Source organism: Cyprinus carpio, chromosome B19 (genome assembly GCF_018340385.1).
Source record: "Cyprinus carpio isolate SPL01 chromosome B19, ASM1834038v1, whole genome shotgun sequence".
NCBI lineage: Eukaryota > Metazoa > Chordata > Actinopteri > Cypriniformes > Cyprinidae > Cyprinus > Cyprinus carpio.
Window position 1 is genome coordinate 30,568,561 of NC_056615.1, and position 22,097 is coordinate 30,590,657.

Sequence of the window (22,097 nt, forward strand, 5' to 3'; positions counted from 1 at the left end):
CTGCAGTGAATGGGTGCCGTCAGAATGAGAGTCCAAACAGGTGATAAAACATCACAATAATCCACAAGTAATCCACAGCACTTCAGTCCATCAGTTAACATCTGGAGAAGATAAAGATGAAACACATCCAGCATTAAAGACGCTACGTTTTTAACTCAAACACATAGAGTCCAAACCTGATGAAGAAACAAACTCATCCTGGTCTCGTATGGCCTGAGGGTGAACACATTTGAGCACATTTTAATTTTCGGCTGAGCTATCCCTTTAAAGACTACTCTCTCTGTCTGTACAGTATATAGACATATTTTGTATGTATATTTAAACGGACTATAGAATATTTATCTTCCCAGCTCTTTTGCCCTCTTGATAAATGTATGCGATGTGTGGATGTTTTTAAAGCCCGGCAGGTTTGTGGAGTGTTTGCAGTTCTAGATGAGTGTGAAATTAGTGGTTGCTCAGGCAACAGACAACTGCGTTTGGACTGGTTAAGCTCTATGTGTGTGTGTGTGTGTGTGTGTGTGTGTGTGTGTCGGCTGTCCTTGCAGCAGAATAGCAGCGCTGGCGTGATCTCACTCTATTCACTCAGCTCTCAATGCTTCCGTGTGCTTTATCAGCAGAGGTTTCTCCAGGAGTTTCACCTCCGCTTGTGTGCTTGTGCTCAATCTCCTTGTTTGAATATAAAACAATCATCTTTAAGTGCAGAGACACTCCTCTGAATGCTGCGGTTTCAGTGTGTTTCTGAAGAGCAGTATGTCGGTGACACGCGTTTGCATTTAAATCACCATCGCAAAGTTTCAAGCGCTTATGTAACTTCCTACTGTAGCTGTTGCCATGGAAACAATGCGTGAGTGTTGCCATGGTCGAAGCTTGTGAGCGTTGCCATGGAAACCACACTTGTGAGCGTTGCCGTGGAAACCACACTTGTGAGCGTTGCCGTGGAAACCACACTTGTGAGCATTGCCGTGGAAACCACACTTGTGAGCGTTGCCATGGAAACAACGCTTCTATAATCTGCGTAAACTGAAATTTTGAGTCTCGTTTGCTACGTATTGCTTGTTTATTAATACACATATTTAGTTATTTATTCATTTATTTATATAAGAACACTTCTCATCCAATTATCAATGTAAAAACTGTATTTATTTTCACTAAGCACATTTTTTCGTTCAATTATCTGTACAAAAATTATTTTAATTAGTTCATTTTACCTCTGATTATTAAAACGAAAACTATTTTATTTATTTTTTATTTATTTTTCTGGAAGCACGTTATCTCTTCTAATTATCAATAGAAAACACACGTATTAATTTGTAACATTTAAGCACATTTCACCCCAATGATCAATAATAAACTATTTATTTACATTATATTTGTACATTACAATTTGTTGCATTGTGACAATTTTATTATATAGTTAAATATTATTATTTTATTTCAACATTAGTTTACATAGTTTAGCATTTACTGTACACTGTATTTGTTATATTGATGTTAAAATAAAAAGTCAAATAAATGAGAAATTAAGTCATAATATAACAGAAGTGGGTTAGGGTCAAAGCTGCATTAATGAATGTAAATGTAAGAGAGGAATAGTGAATCTAGTAAGAAGTGATTTACAGAAGATCTTTAGTTAAGAGTTAGATTATCAGCACCGATTGTTTCGTACTCATATTCAGAGCTGTTCTGTTGGGTTTCTCTGGACTGAGCTGGATGTAGGTCAGATGTTCATGCATCGGTGTAATTAGCCGTGATGCACACAGAGAGCCGCGGCCGGTGAAGTGTGTCTGCACTGATCTGGAGACCGAGCTGAGGATCACACCGCTTCACTTTTGTCTCCTAAGCCTTCATTTCAGGACGCTTCTTTTGTAAAAGCGTGTCTCTCTTGATTAGTGACCCACTAACACCGAAGCCTCAGAAAGTAGAGCAGCGCAGAAACTAATTGCACATGTGACCTCGTTATGTTTTCTTTTTTCAGCCCGAGAGTGAAGTCTCCACGACGGCTGAAGACTGCTCATCTGAGGTAAGATCCAGAAGACTTTTAAACGGTTTATTTATTTTCACTAACCACATTTTCTTCTCCATTTATCAAGACAAAAATTGTATATATTTATTTAAGTAGGACTATTGAGCAGATTTTCTACTCAAAGTATTTATACAAAAACTATTTATTTTAATTAAGCACATTTCTCCTCTTATTGTCCATACAAAAACTGTTTATTTAAGCACATTTACTCCTCCAGATATCAATACAAAAACATATTATTTATTTATTTGTTTGTTTAATTTATTTTTATTAAGCACATTTCTCTTCTAATTTTTAACACAAAAACTGTTTTATTTTACTTATTTAAGCACATTTTCTCCTCCAAATATCAATACAAAAACGATTTATTTGTATATTTAATAACTGATTTATTTTCATTAAGTTCATTAAATACATTATTTTCTTAAAGCATGTTTTCTCCAGTCATCAAAACAAAAATGATTTATGTATTTATTGTTTTATTTTCTTTAAGCACATTTTCTTCTCCATTTATCAAGACAAAAATTTTATATATTTATTTAATTAGGCCTACTGAGCAGATTTTCTACTCAAATTATTTATACAAAAACTATTTATTTATTTTAATTAAGTACATTTCTCCTCTTATTGTCCATACAAAAACTGTTTATTTATTTATTTGATTTATTTTCATTAAGCACATTTCTCCTCTAATTATCAATACAAAAACATATAATTTATTTATTTGTTTGTTTAATTAATTTATTTTTATTAAGCACATTTCTCTAATTTTTAACACAAAAACTGTTTTTTTTTTATTTTTTTTTTATTTAAGCACATTTTCTCTTCCAAATATCAATACAGAAACTATTTATTTGTATATTTAATAATTTATTTATTTTCATTAAGTTCATTAAATACTTTATTTTCTTAAAGTATGTTTTCTCCAGTCATCAAAAAGAAAAAAAAACTATTTATGTATTTATTGTTTTATTTATTTTCTTTAAGCACATTTTCTTTTCCAATTATCAATACAAAGACCATGTATGTTTATTTATTCTAATAATTGTATATTTGTTATTTTTTGTATTTTAATATTTGTTCAATTTTTAAAATATGTTTGTATTTACTCTTATTTTTTTTTAATGACAAATATAGAGTAAATGAAAAGTTTAAGTGTGATCCACGTGATTGTGTTTTATGAAGCAAGGGTTTGTGTGTTTATTCTCAGGCCAGAGTTTGGTTTTATTAATGACTCGGGGGACATTACTGTGATTGTGAACGCTTTATGATGCAGCACAAAGGAGAAATCCAGAAACCTTCACCGCTTGGTCCTCTCCAGCTCTCATGCTCAGTGCACCATGTGACCTGCTGGTTGCCAGGCAGTGAAATCTTACAAAACCTGCCTAAATTTCTGACCAAAGTTGCTGCTGATCAGAGATGGACAGAAAGCAGTTACTGTCAAATAGCTGATTACAGCCTAATCAATAACCAGATAAAGACTCATTCAGCTGAGTGGATCTCACAAATTCTGGTCAAGAATGTCCAGCACACATTTAAACTCAAAACTTTTTTAAAAATGTGCTTTTTCAATACAAAAACTATTTATTTATTAATTTATTAACCTTTCCCCCTCCAGTTCACAATGCAAAAATGAGAATATAACAGAATAATAAAAAATATTTATTGATTTATTTTACGTAAGTATATTTTCTCCTTTATCAAAACAAAAATATTTTCTTTCATTAAGCACATTTTCTTCTCAAATTCTTTATACAAAAAGATTAGTTTTTTATTTAGTTGTTTGTTTACATATCTATTTATGTATTTATTCATTTTCATTAAGCACATTTTCTCTAATTTTCAGTACAATTTTATGTTTGTATATTAGGGTTTGCTGCATTATGACATTATTTTCATTATATTTTTAAAGCATTTAAGTATTAAACTTTTAGCTTAGTTTAAAAAGTTTAAATAGTTTAATATTTTGTGTATTGATTATTGTATTTGTATTGGCTTCCATTTAAAAAAGCATAGAATAAAATAAAAATAAATAATAGTAATAATATAATAAAAAAAACTAAATAATAGTGATAAAAATAATTAAATAATGAAAATGATTAAATAATAATAATAATAAAAAAAATAATAAAATCAAAGTAATTTATTACAGAAGTGTAAGGCAGGAAAAATTTCTTAAAATACTGAGAATCTTAGTAAGGATCAGCATTGAGAAAAATAAGAATTATGGAAGAGGTCAAAATATTAATTTTTTACTGAATTTGGAGGGTAAATATGATTAAAAGTCATGGAAGAAAATTACAATGGTCCTAAAAATTTCTCAGAGCCAAATACATGTCATGTTTTTGTGACGCTGATGTGCAGGAATCTGTGTATTTTGTGCAAATTGCATTGTGTTTGTGCAGATGTTGTCCTAAAAGCACTCTCTCATGAACTGACAGGTAAATGGTTTCCACGAGAGGACGTCCTCTGTGATCGGGGTACAGTAATGTATTTGATAAAGCAGTGTTAGTTGCTAGCGTCTTTTCTTATGATGTAATATCATATTTCCTCTTGCTTTACCTTCATCTCTGAGGCTCAGCTGCTTGTGAATATGCTAATGCTGTTCTGTGGCATTTTAACTGCGCTCACTCAGTTCACCACATGAATGGGGAAGACGGGTCTGCTTGGCATTCTGTCGGCCGTGTATTATGTTGGTGGAGGGGCAGGTGTAAAAACCATAGGAACTGCTTGTATAAGAGCACCGTAAAGCTTTTACAAGGGGCTAAATACATGGACGGAAGGTAAAAGACTAGAGGAAAGAGATCATCAGGACATCAGCTTCACATTTTTTACCTACACAGTACCGGTATCAATGCTAAATGGTCTCTAAATAAATGCATAAAAATTCAATTTTCAAATATAGGAATAAAACTAGCATCATAGTCAGGATTTAGTGTTATTTTAATATGATTTAGATACTATTATAATTTTTAATAATATTGTGAATTGTTTTTATTTTTCTGTTTTCCATTTTCACTTTAATTTAATTAGTTTTAGTAATTTTGTTGTAAAATTCAGATAGATTTTTGTAATTTAATTTCTGTTATTTTAGTTATTTTATTAGATTAAGTTACTTTTTCTGCATTTGCGTTACATTTACATTTAGTCATGCTAACATGTTTTTTTCAAAACATTTTTTCAATTTTAATTTTAAGTTAAAAAATAAATAATTTTAAAATATATCTCCATATTTCAGTTTTAGTTATTTTAATACATCTAGCTACTTCAACTAGCTAAATAAAATATTTACTTTATACTTTATTCAATAAAATATTTCATTTTATTTATGTTAACATTATATATAATATAATATATATATATATTATATATATATATATATATATATATATATATATATATATATATATATGTATATATGTATATATGTATATAAAATATAAATATGAGACAAAAACTCATACAGGGGCATTTTTGCACCAATATTTTGAATTTTAGCGCATAACTGCGTTTATGAAGTCGTCCTGCATTGTATTTGTCAACAATCCGCTGTATGAAATAGATGATGTACAGCTCTGGGGGCGGGGCCGGTGCATTAACAGCATTAAAATATTTTAATAGTGTTATTTTAGCCTAATATATATCTATATATCTATCTAAATTAATTTTTTAACGGTTTTTAGCTTTAGTTTTAGTGAACTGTAATAACCCTGGGATTCAGTACGCAGTTCTCAGATTCTCCTGACCGAACTCCGTCTCCGTTTCTGTGGAAAGGGCTTTAAAATGAGCGCTCATGAATCTTCTCACTCCGTCCCGATCTCTCCGGCAGGAGGAAGATCTGCAGCCGTCCGAAGCGCACATGGAGCCTCAGAGTCACGTACCAAACATGGAGGATGAGCTCGCCGCCAAGAACCTGGCGCTGGAGGAGCTGAGCCGTGAGCTGGAGGAGATCAGGGGCGTGTTTGGAGCTGAAGGAGTGCAGCAGGTACGTGTGGTGAAGGACTCGTGAGTCACGCTGGATGAGTGGGTGATGGAAGCCCACACACATGACTCTGATCTGACCTCTCTGTGATTGGGCTGAGTGGATCTCATAGCTGTTCACGTCTCTGTGTGACTCCGCTTGAAACAATACGAATGTCTTCCTTCTTGTCGTCGACTCTATTAGGCCGCCAGGAAAGTCACTTGCTATCAATTAAATCTGCTGGAAAAGAGCCTCTATTCCTGCGTGTTTCTTCGTGAAATTGAAGTATAACAAAACTAAAAAAAAATTTTTAAACAAACCCCAAATCAAATAAATAAGTTACACAAATAAAATAAATCTCTTCATGTAAACAAACTAAGCTCTTTCCATTTAAAATTAGAGAAAACCACTGCATTTTAATCATGATCCAAACACAGATGCAGCACACATGCAGCATGAGCAGTTTCTAATCTAAATTAGATTGCATCATTTAGAAATCTGAAGAAAAACAGAGTGGTCTGACTTTAGTTTTGTGAAACTATACATAAAACACATCTGAAGGAAGCAGCAGACGAGCTGAATGAGCCGCAGTGTCACTCTCTGACAGCAGGTGGCGCTCATGAACAGCAGTGATACAGTGTTTCCTTGGTTACCGCTGTAAACAAAGCAGAGCTGCTCTCATGAACAGCAGTGATACAGTGTTTCCTTGGTTACCGCTGTAAACAAAGCAGAGCTGCTCTCATGAACAGCAGTGATACAGTGTTTCCTTGGTTACCGCTGTAAACAAAGCAGAGCTGCTCTCATGGACAGCAGTGATACAGTGTTTCCTTGGTTACCGCTGTAAACAAAGCAGAGCTGCGCTTATGAACAGCAGTGATACAGTGTTTCCTTGGTTACCGCTGTAAACAAAGCAGAGCTGCACTTATGAACAGCAGTGATACAGTGTTTCCTTGGTTACCGCTGTAAACAAACAGAGCTGCTCTCATGAACATCAGTGATACAGTGTTTCCTTGGTTACCGATGTAAACAAAGCAGAGCTGCTCTCATGAACAGCAGTGATACAGTGTTTCCTTGGTTACCGCTGTAAACAAAGCAGAGCTGCTCTCATGAACAGCAGTGATACAGTGTTTCCTTGGTTACCACTGTAAACAAAGCTGAGCTGCTCTTATTAACAGCAGTGATACAGTGTTTCCCTGGTTACCGCTGTAAACAAACAGAGCTGCTCTCATGAACAGCAGTGATACAGTGTTTCCTTGGTTACCGATGTAAACAAAGCAGAGCTGCTCTCATGAACAGCAGTGATACAGTGTTTCCTTGGTTACCGATTGTAAACAAAGCTGAGCTGCTCTTATTAACAGCAGTGATACAGTTTTTCCTTGGTTACCGCTGTAAACAAAGCAGCACTGCGCTCATGAACAGCAGTGATACAGTGTTTCCTTGGTTACCGCTGGTAAACAAAGCAGAGCTGCTCATCTGAACAGCAACGATACAGTGTTTCCTTGGTTACCGCTGTAAACAAAGCAGAGCTGCTCTTATTAACAGCAGTGATACAGTGTTTCCTTGGTTACCGCTGTAAACAAAGCAGCGCTGCTCTCACGAACAGTAGTGATACAGTGTTTCCTTGGTTACCGCTGTAAACAAAGCAGAGCTGCGCTCATGAACAGCAATGATACAGTGTTTCCTTGGTTACCGCTGTAAACAAAGCAGAGCTGCTCTCACGAACAGCAGTGATACAGTGTTTCCTTGGTTACCACTGTAAACAAAGCTGAGCTGCTCTTATTAACAGCAGTGATACAGTGTTTCCTTGGTTACCGCTGTAAACAAAGCAGAGCTGCTCTCACGAACAGCAGTGATACAGTGTTTTCTTTGGTTACCGCTGTAAACAAAGCAGAGCTGCTCTCATGAACAGCAATGATACAGTGTTTTCCTTGGTTACCGATGTAACAAAGCCTGAGCTGCTCTTATTAACAGCAGTGATACAGTGTTTCCTTGGTTACCGCTGTAAACAAAGCAGCACTGCGCTCATGAACAGCAGTGATACAGTGTTTCCTTGGTTACCGCTGTAAACAAAGCAGAGCTGCTCATCTGAACAGCAACGATACAGTGTTTCCTTGGTTACCGCTGTAAACAAAGCTGAGCTGCTCTCATGAACAGCAGTGATACAGTGTTTCCTTGGTTACCGCTGTAAACAAAGCAGCGCTGCTCTCATGAACAGTGATGATACAGTGTTTCCTTGGTTACCGCTGTAAACAAAGCAGAGCTGCGCTCATGAACAGCAATGATACAGTGGTTTCCTTGGTTACCGCTGTAAACAAAGCAGAGCTGCTCTCATCAAACAGCAGTGATACAGTGTTTACTTGGTTACCGCTGTAAACAAAGCAGAGCTGCGCTTATGAACAGCAGTGATACAGTGTTTCCTTGGTTACCGCTGTAAACAAAGCAGAGCTGCGCTCATGAACAGCAATGATACAGTATTTCCTTGGTTACCGCTGTAAACAAAGCAGAGCTGCGCTCATCAAACAGCAGTGATACAGTGTTTCCTTGGTTACCGCTGTAAACAAAGCAGAGCTGCTCTCATGAACAGCAGTGATAGTGTTTCCTTGGTTACCGCTGTAAACAAAAGCAGCGCTGCTCTCATGAACAGTGATGATACAGTGTTTCCTTGGTTACCGCTGTAAACAAAGCAGAGCTGCGCTCATGAACAGCAGTGATACAGTGTTTCCTTGGTTACCGATGTAAACAAAGCAGAGCTGCTCTCATGAACAGCAGTGATACAGTGTTTCCTTGGTTACCGCTGTAAACAAAGCAGAGCTGCGCTCATGAACAGCAGTGATACAGTGTTTCCTTGGTTACCGCTGTAAACAAAGCAGCGCTGCTCTCATGAACAGCAGTGATAGTGTTTCCTTGGTTACCGCTGTAAACAAAGCAGAGCTGCTCTCATGAACAGCAGTGATACAGTGTTTCCTTGGTTACCGCTGTAAACAAAGCAGCGCTGCGCTCATGAACACTACTTTATTATCCATCGTTCAGAGGAAAGATGAACAGAAAACACCACGTAAACGTTTCTAAAGACAGTCAGTTCCCCTCAGAGACACATTCATATAAACTCCTGCTCCATTTGAATCGTCACACATTTGAATCTATATTCAACCGGCTCGCTTTCATTGTTACATCCCTAAAAAAAATCCCCTTGTCCAAATGAAGTTCTTAGCAATGCATATTACTAATAAAAAATGAAGTTTTGATATATTTACGGTAGGAAATTTACTAAATATCTTTATGGAACATAGATACTTAATATTCTAATGATTTTTGGCATGAAAGAATAATCTATAGTTTTGACCCATACAATGTATTTTTGGCTATTGTTACAAATGTACCTGTGCTACTGATGACTGCGTTTGTGCTGCAGGGTCAGATGTATAGTCTCCTTGCTGTCCGTGACCTGAGAAAGCTGTTCAATTATGACTCGTAAGAGAGTGAAATCGCAGTAATTGAGACGTGTGTGTGTGTGGTGTGGCTTTGTGTCCGCAGCTGCAAGACTTTGAGGAAGCTCTGAAACAGAGGGATGAAATCATCACGCAGCTCACCTCTAATCTGCAGCAGGCGCGAACCGAGAAGGAGGAGGTGATGAGGGAGTTCCTGGAGCTGACGGAGCAAAGCCAGAAACTCCAGATTCAGTTTCAACAGGTATCAGACCTGCGCTACGTATCTTCAACTATAACAATAACTGTAGTTAATCGAAAACAATAGCAATTACTATAACGATAATTATAGAGATAACTATAAAGATAAGTATAATGAACTTTAATAAAAATGTAAAACGATAACTAACAGTGACTAATGATAGCTACAAAAATATCGAAAACGATAGCGGTTACTGTAACGGTAATTATAGCGGTAACTATAACGATGATAAGTATAACAAACTATAATGATAAGTATAATGATAACTATAACAGTAACTAATGATAGCTACAAAAATATTGGAAATGATAGCGGTAACTGTAACGATAATTATAGCGGTAACTATAACAATGATAAGTATAACGAACTATAATGATAAGTAGAATGATAACTATAACAGTAACTAATGATAGCTACAAAAATATCGGAAATGATAGCGGTAACTGTAACGATAATTATAGCGGTAACTATAACGATGATAAGTATAACGAACTATAATAAGTATAATGATAACTATAACAGTAACTAATGATAGCTACAAAAGTAACGAAAACGATAGCGGTAACTGTAACGATAATTATAGCGGTAACTATAACGATGATAAGTATAACAAACTATAATGATAAGTATAATGATAACTATAACAGTGACTAATGACAGCTACAAAAATATTGGAAACGATAGCGGTAACTGTAACCATAATTATAGCGGTAACTATAACGATGATAAGTATAACAAACTATAATGATAAGTAGAATGATAACTATAACAGTAACTAATGATAGCTACAAAAATATTGGAAATGATAGCAGTAACTGTAACGATAATTATAGCTTTAACTATAACAATGATAAGTATAACGAACTATAATAAGTATAATGATAACTATAACAGTAACTAATGATAGCTACAAAAATAACGAAAACGATAACGGTAACTGTAACGATAATTATAGCGGTAACTATAACGATGATAAGTATAACGAACTATAATGATAAGTAGAATGATAACTATAACAGTAACTAATGATAGCTACAAAAATATCGGAAATGATAGCGGTAACTGTAACGATAATTATAGCTTTAACTATAACAATGATAAGTATAACAAACTATAATAAGTATAATGATAACTATAACAGTAACTAATGATAGCTACAAAAATATTGGAAATGATAGTTGTAACTATAACGATGATAAGTATAATGAACTATAATGATACTATAGTGCTAGCGATAACTATAATAACTGTAAAAATGACTTTAATTACTATAAAGATAATGTTAACTATAATAGGATCCAAACTGTTAATGTTCTGCAGCAGTTTTGTCATCTGCTGCATTAAATCCTCAAGCTCTGTAAAGTCAGGTGGACTCTGCATAGATTAGCATAAAATACATCCACCCACATAAAATTTTTGACATGCTTTTATATTGAAAGAATTCAGTAGGCATAATAATCAACATTTCTCTCACCTCGTCCACTGTTTTGGAGTTGTTTTGAAGTTGTGTTTTATTTCTCTGATATCCTGACGCTCTGGATCTTTCCTCAGCTGCAGGCCGGTGAGATACTGCGGAGCTCCAACATCAGCTCCACCGCTGCAGATCTGCTCCAGGCCCGTCAGCAGATCACGCTGTACCAGCAACAGCTGGACCAGAGGGACGCACAGGTCAGAGGTCACCAGGAGAAGATGCAGGAGCAGCTTCTATTGATCGCGCAGCTTCAGGAGAGTCTGAGTGAAGTTGCGACGGTGAGTTCACTATAGAACAAGTCAGCCCACTCAACGGCCGTCAGCCCTAGGCAGCTGTTTCCAGTCATGCGATCCAGCATCATAAGCTTTGTTAAAATCAAACCCAAAAATATACTATTGTTCAAGTTGATGGCTAATGCACAGGCATGTTTTCACACTGGAGTCCTCATTAAAACAACCAAACAGACATCTTTAAGTGAACTGAGTGAATAAGACCCTTGCTGAATAATTACAGATTCTGTGCTTATAATTTTTCCTCCGTTGCTTATTATCCAAAGGAATCAAATTAGGGCTGTTGATTTAATGAGTTAATTGACTGACTGCATGATGTAGCCTATTAGAATGCAGTTATATGCTCCTAAAATTCAAGATACGAGGACAAAAAATGATCCTCTTGTATTTATATCGTAGTTTAGCAGTAACAGCAGTGCTGTTCTTCCTAATTACATACACGATTGCAAATGTGATATTGATTTTAATGCAAGAGTTCAATAAACAAGAAGTGAATATTGTGTTACATTTTAGACACAATGTTATCTTTTTATAGCTTAATTTCGCAAACAAAAATAGTTCCAAACAAAGCCATGGTAGAACTGTTGCATGTCTCCAAGCAGTGTTTCGTTACTAAATGAATTCATGTTTTTGAATGAATTGGTTGAGTGAATGATTCAATGACTCGCTCATTAATACAGTGCCTCTCTGCCACTTACTGGCGCTTTTAGTTTCTTATTTAGATCATCTTTGCATTTTTTAAAAATCATTTTATATTTCCATATTAAATAGAAAAATACTCCTTTATTATCATTATTTATGCCATGTTGAATAAGAATATTACTTAATAAAGCTGCATTTTTGTAATGTCCATTCAATGCTTTTCTCAGTTTAACACAATAATGACTTTAAATTATCTTTTGGGGGGTGATTTCTCAGCTAAAAGTTGATGTGTGATTAATTTGCGATTTAATTAGATTAGTCTGCACTAGGGCTGGGAAAAAACTGAGCTCAGTTTTGAACAGCAGATGGCGCTGCATGCTTTAGAAACAGCCGTACTCTGCTCGTTTCCAAATCCTTACACACACTCGAACCTAAAATAGTCATTCATAAAATTCGAAACGGTTCACGCGAATTACAAGGGTGTTCACAGTGGACTGTGTTTACATTAATCTCATCATAAAAGCATTCTGAGCCGGATGAGCCGGCGCTCTTCAGCTCTTCTTCAAGAGCATTTGAGTGTACGGTTAAAAACTAGATTAGAGCGCCATCTGCTGTTAAAATATAAGCTCAGAATCAATTCCAGAGAGAATCGTGATGCATTTGGAAAATCGATCCACGAATCGATTCTGCATCGTTTTACTATCGCAGCCTTAGTTGCACAGTTAATTAGATTAAAAATTGCACTTGCTTGACAGCAATAAAAAGCTTGTTGAAACTAAAAATGTGCTTTTTTTTTTGTTGTCATGATGTGCGCACAAGAGGAGGAGTATTTTTTTCAGAGTTTACGAGAAGAAGGGGTCTCTGTGTATAGAGAATATGAGTATGATAACACAGCTTCAGGATCAGCTTCTGACCTACAATCAAAAAGTGGAGTGGGTGAAGTAAAATATGTTCTACGAAAATACAAGAACTAGACAACTGCGAAAAAGAGCTCGCCGCGTCCAGACAGAAAGAGCGCATGTCGTCCGGAGAAATCCTGCAGCTCATGAAAACCGTGGAGGACCTCCAGCAGCGCTGCCACCAGGGAGGCCAGTCGGAGAGCGAGACGCTCCGCAGAATCGAGGACGACTGGAGCCGCCGGATGGAGCAGCTAAGAGCCGAACTGGACGAAATGTACGGTCAGCAGATCACGCAGATGAAGCAGGAGCTTCGCACGCAGCAAGCGACGGAGCTGGAGCGCATCCAAGCGCAGCACTGCTCGGAAACCGAGAAGATCGTCCAGCAGCATCAGTCAGAGCTGGAGAGGTTTAAAGCTCAGCTCTTCCAGACCACCGGAGGCGTCAACGTGCTAAACGTGAAGCTCATCGAGCTCCAGCAGAAGCTGCAGGAGACGCAAGTGCTGCGCGAAAAGGCAGAGCAGGAGCTAACGCAGGCGAGCGCAGAAAAACTCGGTCGGTCTGGCGCAGGAGCTGGAGCGTTTGCGTGACGAGCTGCAAAGAGCCAAAATACAGAGCCCAGAGAAAATACAACACGCTATTAGTGACCTGCGGGCGCAGCTCGATTTGGCGCACAAAGCCAACGGCGAACTAGAAGCCAAGCACGAATCAGAAATCACCAACTATAAGATCAAACTGGAGATGCTGGAGCGGGAGAAAGACGCGGTGCTGGACCGCATGGCCGAATCGCTGGAGTCCGAGCTGGAGCGCCTGCGAACGCAGCTCTTGTTCAGCCACGAGGAGGAGCTCTCCCAACTCCGAGACGACCTTCAACGGGAGAGCCAGCTGAACGTGGAGAACCTGCGCGACGAGATGGGCGTGAGGCACCGCCAGGCTTTGGACAGTTTTGAGGGTAAGCTGCGGTCGGTGGAGAGCGAGAGAGCGGCGTTGGCTTCGGAGAGACTCGCGCTGCTCGAGGAGATCGTTGCATTGAAAAACGACCTGAATCAGGCGACGGAAAGGGAGGAGCTGGTCGCGCAGCTGAAGGAGCTGCAGGCGGAGGTCGAGCGCTTGAGAGCGGAGAGTGAAGAAATACAGTCAGCTGAGAGAGAAAAAATCAACCGCCTGTCCTCGGAAAACGAAGAGATGTGTGCGCGACTGAAGGAGCTGCAGGATGAGATCGAAAAGCAGAGAAACACGTTCTCCTTCGCTGAGAAGAACTTCGAGGTGAACTACCAGGAGCTGAAGGACGAGTACACGTGCCTGGTGAGCGCTAAGCTCCAGCTCGAGCAGCGCTTGGAATATGAGACGAAGCTCAGAGATCTTCAGACGAGACGCGAGGAGGTGGATGGGAAGACGCTGATGGAGAAGCTGGAGACGGCCGAGAACGAGAAGAAGAGCTTGGTGGAGAGGCTCTCGATGATGGAAGTTGATGTGAAACGTCTTGAGGAGGAGCTCAAGAGGACGGGGAATGAAAAAGACACTACTGAGCTGATGGAGAAGCTGGAGACGGCCGAGAACGAGAATAAAAACTTAGTGGAAAAGCTTTTGCTGATGGAAACTGATTCAAAACAGATCAAGGACGAGCTCAAGGACACACTGATTGGAAAAGGCACTTCTGAGCTGACGGAGAAGCTGGAGACGGCCGAGAACGAGAATAAAAACTTGGTGGAGAGGCTCTCGATGATGGAAGTTGATGTGAAACGTCTTGAGGAGGAGCTCAAGAGGACGGTGATTGGAAAAGACACTTCTGAGCTGATGGAGAAGCTGGAGACGGTAGAGAACGAGAAGAAGAGCTTGGCAGAGCGGCTCTCGCTGATGGAAGCGGAGCTGGAGACGCTGAAGAGAGGCAGAGATGAAGAGCTGGGATCTGACCGCAGCGTCGCTGGTGGGCTGTGCTCTGCGGAGACGCGTCTCCAAGACCCCTCCTCTCCGACAGCAGCGCAGACGAGGAGGGAGAGAGAGACGCATGCCAGGACTTCACACACACACACAGCGGCGCGTGACGAGCAGCTTCCAGCGTCTGACCGACTCCTGCCGCAGGTAAGAGCCGCTGCTGTGTTTCACATCGACTCTCGCGCTGCGAACTCGTGATGCAACAGTTGGTCTGCGTTTATCTGCATTGCAAAAACCGCACACCAGTTTGTTGTTGCCTGATTCGATGTAGACGCTTTCAAAGCTTTCTCAGATGATTTATCCGTGCAGCACTGCAGGTGAAGACTGGGGGAGGAATTGATGTGCGTTTGAGGGTCGCTGAAGGAAGGAGATGATTTCGAATCGGCCAGAGAGCAGGGAGATGGAGGGGCGAGAGAGATTGTGATGTAAGAGAGAGAGAGAGAGACACAGATGAGCTTTATTCTACCGTTCCTGTGACACTCTTTGATCTCAGCAGCTCTGAAGGAAAACTAGTGAATATAGACCGCTTTAAAAGCCCATCATTTACACTTTAACTTTTGATTTTTATTTTCCCAGAACACCATTTATGAGTGAATCTCGTGAAATGGGTCACATTTAACCCCAAAATCAAAAGATGTTTTTGTGTAAAGAAAATCATGTGTATTTCCGTAGCACATTTAAAGGTCATTAAGGGTTTTTTTTTTTTAATATTATTTATTTATTTTGTTATTTTTCATGACAATTAAGCACATTTAACCCCCTAATTCTCATAGTCATAGTAAGTCTGGATTATTTTATTTTATTTTATTTTATTTTATTTTATTTTATTTTATTCTTAAATTAAACAATTTAAAATAAGCAATTATACAAATTATTATGCCGTTTTTTTATTAAGTTAATGGAAGCACAGATATTACCAGGATGTAGAAATAATTCACTGTGTAGATAATCAAATTCTAATCTAATCATTTTCACATTACTGTCATTAGAGAGAGAGAGATTTTTCCATGTTGTTTTTTTATTTTTGTCCTTAATGATTAATGTGGAAATTTAATTATGGCTTACAAAAAACAAAAAAAAATTTGTCCACATGGCAACAAATCGAAATGGTTCCTAAAAATTAGGCATAGTTTGCTTTTAATAAAGAACAAATATTTTAAATATAAATAGAGAAACAGTATAAAATAAAAAAAGTATAAATGTATAAATAAAAAAAAAAATTAAAAAAAAATAAAAATTAATAATAACTATTTAAAATATTTATTTTGGAGTTTTGTATATGTATTTTGTATTTTATGTGAAGTTTTGTGACAGTTTTTTTTTTATATATTTTGGTGTTAACGTAGTCTTTTTCCAGATCATTTCCTCCCACCGCATCTCTCAATCATCTCTTAATTCTGAATTAAATGTGCTGAATTTTGCATTTTCCTGGTTGTGTTCTCTTGCAGTGCAGGGTTCTGAACACATGAATAGCTGGTTGATATGTTCATGTGTGTGTGGTAATCACGCAGGTGTGTGATGGAGTGGTTTTTGTGTGGGTTTGATGTTCAGGCCAGGCATCTGGTGTGTGTTTGTGATCCGCAGGTGGAGAAACCGGAGAATGCTCAGGTCCGAAAAAATGGGAGACGACCTGGCAGAGCCTCGCTTCGATGTGCAGAACGCCGGAAATGGACGGCGCCGCTGAGCATGTAAGTCTCTGTCAAACTGTTGGTTGTTTTTTTTGATTTTAGATGTGGATCTAAAGTCTCGGAGGAAAAAAAAACAGGTGTAGGATTTACTTGGAAACAATTTTCACTTTGAAATTGATACTGAAGTTCATAAATAATTGCAAAGAAATGGCAAGTAACACACTGAACTTAAAAATAATAATTTTTTACTGTGTAGAAATGTGTGTAAATGTGCTTGGGTGAGTGTGTGTGCGTCTGCTGTGGTTTAAGTGCCATTAGGTGAATTTGCGTTTTCGTATTAGTGTCACTCTGACATTTATCAGAAACCTGCTGTTAAACCATTGCGGTGTTTTCCCTCCTGTTCAGCAATCGTTCTCTGTAGATTGCTGCTTTATCTCATCTTCTCTAGTGGTCCATTAAAATGCTTGGTTTCTGTCTGTTAACACATCAATCAGGACCGAGCCGGACCCTCTGCTCTTTGTGTCTCGTATAAAGAGCCTCCATCTCGTGATGTCTGAAATGTTTTGGTTGTGGGGGTGTGGGGCGGGTGTGGGTGTGATGGGTGTGTGTGATGTGGTGTGGTGTGTCTGTGTGCGCGTGTTTCCTGTGTGTGGCAGTGTGCAGTGTGTGTGTGTGCATGTGCGTGTAGGCGCTGCAGGTGTGTGTGGATTGTGTGTGTGTGTGTGTGTGTGTGTGTGTGTGTGTGCGTGGTGGCAGTGTCTGTGTGTTCGTGTGTGTGTGTAGGTGGCAGGCAGCTGGCGTGTGTGTGGGTTAGCGCTGTGTGTGTGTGTGTTGTCTGTGTGTCTGTGTGTGTGTGTGTGTATGTCAGGCAGGGCATGTGTGGCAATGGCTGTGTGTGTGTGTGTAGTGCAGTGTTCGTCGTGTGTGTGTGTGTGTGGGCAGGCAGTAGGCAGCAGTGGCCAAGGAAGTGCAGTGTGTTGTGGCAGCGTGTGTGGATTAGTGCAGGCAAGCGCAGGTAAAAGTAGGCAAGGCATGTGTGTATTAAGTGTCTGAAGTGGCAGGTAAGGTAAGGCAGCAAGGCAGGTGTAAGGCAGGTGCATGCGTGGGCAAGGCAAGGTGGTGGGTGGGTGTGTGGATTGTGGTGGTGGGGGTGGATCGAGGTCGCGTGTGCACGCAGGCATAATGGTAATGTGATTGTGTGTGTGGTATGCATTTATGCAGGCAGGGTGGTGGCGCAAGTAAGGTGGCAGCCTGCATGTGTGGTTTCATGTGTGGGTAGGGTAGGCAGCAATAAGGCTATGTGTAGTGTGTGGGTAGCGTAGTAGTATCGGTGTGGGGGGCAAGGTGGTGTGGTGGCTCAGGGGTGTCGTGTGGGTGTGTGGGTGTGTGTGCGTGCAGGTGTGATTGTGTGATTGTGTATGATAATAGGCGTACAGGCGTATGCAGTGTGCAGTGTGGGTGATTAGGTGTGTGGTGTGGGGGCAAGGCGAAAGGCGCTGCAATGGCAGCAGGTGTTGTGTGTGGCAGATTGTGTGTGTTAGTATGATAAGCAAGGTATGTATGCAGCCAGTGTGTGTGTATGTGTGTGTGTGTGTGTGCAGGTGGTGGTGGGCAAGGCAGGTGGTAAGGGTGGGTTAAGGCGGCGTAATGGGTAAGTGTGGTTGTTTGGGTGTTTATTGGGGTAGTATGGTGTTTGTGTTGTGTGTAAAAGTGTGTATGTATGGGGTGTAATGTGTGTGTGTGTGTGTGAATGTGTGTGTGTGTGTGTGTATGTGTGTGTGTGTGGGGCTCTATATGAACACTTTTGTTAAACTCACAAGACGTCTAGTCTGAAACCTCAGTGTTATTTTAGTGTCATTGAGATGCTGTTATAGTTTTTATTATTTTGAATTAGTTTTTATTTTTAGGTTTTGTGTAATCATTTTCATTTTTGTAAAAATGTCTATATACTTTTTATTAATTTTATTTCAGTTGTTCAAGTTAAGCTAAACAATGTTGCCTTGACAACTAGCTGAAATAAAATAAGTTTGTTTTTGTATTTTATTTTATTTCTGTTGTTGTTTTTAAAGTAAAGAAAATGTATTTAAGTTTTTTTTTTTTTTTTTAGATTACTATAATAAACATTTAGTAGTATTATTAGTTTTTGATAGTTTAGATTAGTATAATAAAAGTTTTATGGTTTTAGTTTTTTTTTTTGTTTTAGTTTAATTATATTTTTAAAACAATTTTTTTTTTTTGTAAAATTTTTTTCTTTTTTTTGGTTTAGTTATGATAAAGTTATGATATGGATTTGTTTAATAAATTAAATAAATTTGTATGATTTTAACTTTATACTAGTATTATAAACTAAATAAATACATTTTAGTATAAATAACTAAAATGTTTATAGTTTTAGATTATTATTATTATTATGAACTAAATACATTTTATTATAATTAATTTAATTAACTTTGATGGTTTTAGTTTTAGGCAGCAAACAGATACTAAATGCAGAAATACTGACTGTTTCCAAACAATCCTTCTGTCTGATCATTGGTCATTCAGTCAGATAGCCCCGCCTCCAGTCTGACGCCATTGGTTGAGCCTGGAGTTGTCATTCCAAACAATCCTTCTGTCTGCTAAACTAAAGATAAACGTTTTAATAGGCCCCCAATAGAGTGTTTTCACTCTTTAGGATGCAAAAATACCAGGTGATTTTTTTTTTTTGGATGAACCTTAAAACTACTTCATGGAAACCAAACGTAATGGTCTTAAAACAGGCTTAGTTGCTTATTGTTTTATTTTATTTGTATTGATTTTTTTTGTTTCACCTTTATTTGCATTTGTTTAATTTTCATTAAAATAATGGATGTACAAATATTACCATAATGAAAAAATTATTCACAGGAGTTAAATTAGTTGGTGTATAATTTTTTTCATTATTATTTGATAGTTGTTAATCTTCAAAAGTTAATTATTTTTCACATTGAGTGTATTATGGAGAAATAAGGAGCTTATATTTAATTTATTCATAAAAATAATGCCTCAGCTAACGCCCACAACATCATAAATGGTCCAAAATCAGGCTTTGCTGCTAAAAATAAAAAATAAAATATTGCTCAATTAATCATTTATTCAACACCATTTTTTTTTTAAATTTGTATTTATTTTCTTAAACATTTTTTTTTTTAAGTCATTTGTAGATCCTGAGGACCATGTTCTTGCGGGTTTTTCTGGACACAATTATTCCTATTTTTCAGAGATAGTTTTTTGTCCGATCTGGCATCCTTTCATCCTGTAAATAACGGGCTGTCATTTTGTAACTGACCTTTTGTTTGCTATGATATTTAGTGTTGAATTTCGGTCATTGTTTTTGCTGATTTTCTGATTGTACAGTACAGACCAACAGTTTGGACACCTTACTATTTTATGTTTTTGAAAGGTTTCTTATGCTCATCAAGCCTGCAATTTATTTGATCAAAAATACAGAAAAAACAGTAATATTGGATATATCTATACAATTAACATAATTGTTTTTTAAATATTTATTAAACTTTAAATTTCATTAGTTCTGTGATGACAAAGCTGAATTTTTAGGATATTATCACTGAGCCTTAGACTCATTCTAATATGGATGATTATCATTATCAAAGTCTGGAAACAGTTATGACTGACTTAATATTTTTTCCGAACAGTGATACTTTTTTAGGATATTTGATGAATAAAAAGTAACAAAAAAAAAAAAAGAAGCACTTTTAAAATATAAATATTTGTCATTAACAATATACACTAATGGGCGAGTACATTGGGGGGTCAAGGGTCAGTAATTTTTGTCTTATTTTGGAAATAAAATCAAACTTTTATCCGCAAGGATGTGTTTAAATTGATAAAAAGTAGATAGTAAAGGAAAATATATTATTAGAATTTATTTATTATTAAGAGTTTTTATTTTATTTGAATAAATGCAGTCTTTTTTTTGTTCAACCTATTTACTCATCAAATATATTTAAGACAGCCAGATCAGTTTCCAACCAGCTCATAATAAATAACAGCATATTAGATTCATGCATTTTCTAAATGCATCATGTGCATAGACTGGATTGTTAACCTGTGACACTGAGAGGCCTGGCGAGTAATGATGCTGTGGAAAATGACAGCTTTGCCCCCTCAAGCGAATAAATTAATTTTCTGAAGTATATATTCAAACACAGAAAATCTATTAATTTTAAAGTTGGTAATAATATTCCACAAATTACTGTACGTTTTTCATGCTAATTTTTGCAAATCAACTAACTGCAGGCCTTATTGATGGAGCAAAGAGACATTCTTTCAAAAACATAAACATAAGTACTTGTTCCCAAACTTTTGACCTAGTTACTGTATAGCTAAATATTAGATGCAGAATTACCATTAAATGACACAGAGAAAATGTGTGTCTCTGTCAACTAAGTCGAATATGTGTCTTACTAGCAGGAATGAGTGTCGTTCTGCAGCTGGAGGCTGAACAGCGCATCAAACTGTCTCAGATCCACGCCCGCTCAGCTGGAAGCTGCTACATGAGAGTAAGAGTCAGTTTGAGCAGGACCAGCGAGGGAGCTGAGGATGAAGACGACGGTTATCCCCAATGGTCAGTGGGGCATCACATTTCCAATTACTCTATCAGATTTCCACTTTATTAAGAGATAATCCATCAGCATAGAAAGAGAGAGGCAATGTCAAACGGCTAACTTACTAATGTACTCGTAACCATGTATGTCCTGCCCGTAATTCCGATCGTGATATTTAGAATTGAATCTTTTTGCTGTCAAAAAATGATTGAGTTGAATTGAAAAAACGCAATGATTGCAAATTCCACAAATTGTATGTGACAAAATCCAGCGCTTCAGTAATTTAACAGCAAATTCGCAACATGTCCGCATGTCACGTGCTGTCTGTGTGAACCCTGTCAAAAACGGATGGCAGCAGGAGGATTTCTCACGTGTTTCCTGCTGTTATTTTTAGAGAATAAAGGCAGAGTTCTGAAAGAGGGAGCTCGGCTGGTCTGGGACATCGCGCGCCTGACATAGATAGAGACTATACAGTCCAGAAGATAGGGCATGGAGACCGCAGGAGCGCTTCAACGGCCCCGAGATCTCCTGATGCAGAGCAGTAGGCTTGTTAAGGAGGCTCACATGAGCCGGACGGAGATCTTCAGGTGATCAACCTCAAAATCTAACACTCATATTACATAGTAAACAAGTGCTGTTACTATTATTACTGTTGTCTCAGCCAGCTACACTATGGCCATAAGTTTGGAATAAATACAATTTGATCTGAGCCAGGAGGGAGCAAGTAGATTAAAACACACAAAGCCGGACCATCGCCAAAGATCCTTGTGGTTGTGGAAATGAAGAAGTGAAGGTGTGAGACATTATTTTAATATTTTAATATTAATTACCAAGAGATGATACTTGGTGAAATTCACAGGGCTTTTTAGAACAGATCCTTGAGGCACTCCACAGGAAGAAGTGACAGTATGCAGAGGTTTTTGCCTGCCCCTTGAAGCAAGTTCACCTCTTGGCTCACAGGACAACCGCGCTGCATTT

The 22,097-nt window shown here is 37.8% G+C and overlaps 1 pseudogene; it reads left to right on the top strand.

Annotated features, from left to right (window-relative positions):
- The first annotated feature begins 1,745 nt into the window (after positions 1-1,745).
- LOC109071585 lies at positions 1,746-15,130 on the top strand (annotated as a pseudogene).
- The last annotated feature ends 6,967 nt before the right edge of the window (positions 15,131-22,097 follow it).